This window comes from Haliotis cracherodii, unplaced genomic scaffold (genome assembly GCF_022045235.1).
Source record: "Haliotis cracherodii isolate W230 unplaced genomic scaffold, xgHalCrac1.p SCAF_1, whole genome shotgun sequence".
Lineage (NCBI taxonomy): Eukaryota > Metazoa > Mollusca > Gastropoda > Lepetellida > Haliotidae > Haliotis > Haliotis cracherodii.
In genome coordinates, this window is record NW_027266264.1 from 58819631 (window position 1) to 58821576 (window position 1946).

Below are 1946 nucleotides of genomic sequence, written 5' to 3' on the forward strand. Positions count from 1 at the left end.
TGTGTCAAAGTTCACGACAACCAGCTGTATCGTCTTGACGCGCGTCTAAACGAGATCGCTCCTTGTCGTGCTCAGAAGCAAATTTTGACCGCGTCGTTATTATTAGAACTAAACGGTAGACAGTGATGGGCAGGAGCCAGGAACATGTTTTGCATAAGAATATCTCTTTCTTTTGTTATTAAACTAAAATTGGAATCCATTAAATTTCAAATATCACTAATTGTAATACAATATCTTAATTTATAGTTGAGCGAATGTTGATTTGACAGAGCGCAAATGATTAAGCCGTAGTCAGCAATATTCAAGCTGTATAGTGAGAGAGTATACTTTTACGCCGCTTTTAGATATATTCCAGCAATACCACAGCGGGGGACTCAATTGATTCACACATTGCATACATGTACACAAGTAGGGGACCTGTTAAGATCCGGGTTAGAAAAGGACTTCGGCAACCCGGCCATGCCTGTCGTACTTGAAAGGGAGAACTATATGCTTGTCGTAAGAGGCGACTTATGGAATACTGAAGGAATAGATTTTTTTTATCCGACATCGAACGTTTGAACTGGTCCCTAACCACGAGGCTACCCCATCAAACTGTATATAACGGAGTTCTGTAATCAATCGAGCACGTACCAGTTTAGGCCGACACGACCAACAGTGGACAGACATTAAGTCTTATTTCTACAAAATATAAGTTACAAAATCCAAATGGAGTCAAAAACAATCCTTAATTCCAGTCCCAGAAACAAAAGTTATCTCATTTAAAATTATACTGTCGCCTTTACTATAGCTCTAATATTGCTGAGTCAACCACCATCCACTCAAAAAATACGAAATAACACAAGTTAATTAGTATTCCTTTCAAAATTGTTGATGCAGCGGAAAGCAATACTATAAATATATAGTCTTTGAAATATATAGTCTTTGGATGACATTTAGAAGTGATATACATCAGGAAGAGAATTTATGTTGTGTTCGTCATAATAAAGAAGTTCTTTTTAAATACTTATATAGCCTTTCAGTTATTTACTTCGAAACAACTGCAACAATATGTGTTAATAACGTCGAGCTCGGACTGCTGCCATTTGTAACATTTGTAACTTTCCTCCTGAAACTGACATGCAGTGATTAAACTAAAATAATGTTCAAAACAGCGCTCACTGATTCATTCATACGGAGTAAAACCGAAAGTGAAGATACAGAAGACCAATTTCTTAGTTTAGAGGCCAGAAAAGATGACATGGGTTTCGGAAACCGTGATGGTGTTCATTACAGGTGGTTAATAGATGAGTGAACGGGGGATAACAGAAAACAAATAATGATGTTTTGTGGCCTTAACTGGTATCACTCTCGAAATGGTGTCGTACACCCAGACTATGTCCATACATATAGGTTATCACTGATGTTAAGTGACCTGATTCCCGGCCATATCGCTTTGTAACTGTCGTGACTGAAGTCACGCGCTATGATATTGGACACGCGACTTGTCAGTTTAACAAAAAGACAAACGTCCCATATAACTGGCGTAAACTTTGTGAAGTTTACGAAGTTTTGTTAAATACCCGTAATAAAATACAGCAATCTGATTGACTAGTTGCATGTTAGGGAAAAAACAAAACAACATAAAGTCGGTTGGCTTGTAGGGACGTCAGACTTCATAAATGAATAGAGGATATTATATGAGTGTTTATGTTATACTATGTGTACAGCGTTAGAAATTGGCACTAGTCCTGTATGCTACCATCACACCAAAGTAGTTCTATATCCCGTTCTACCCCGTTCGGAAGAACGCGTAGTTTGGCGTAAACTAAGTACTATGCTAGTTCGTTCATTAGCAGTCCTGAATTTTACTATCTCGTTTTTAGCCAGTCTGTAGATCGTTTGTATCCAGTTCAGATCGTGTAAAAGTGCCCGTTCACCTCATCCGAACAACGTTTCGAAGCAGT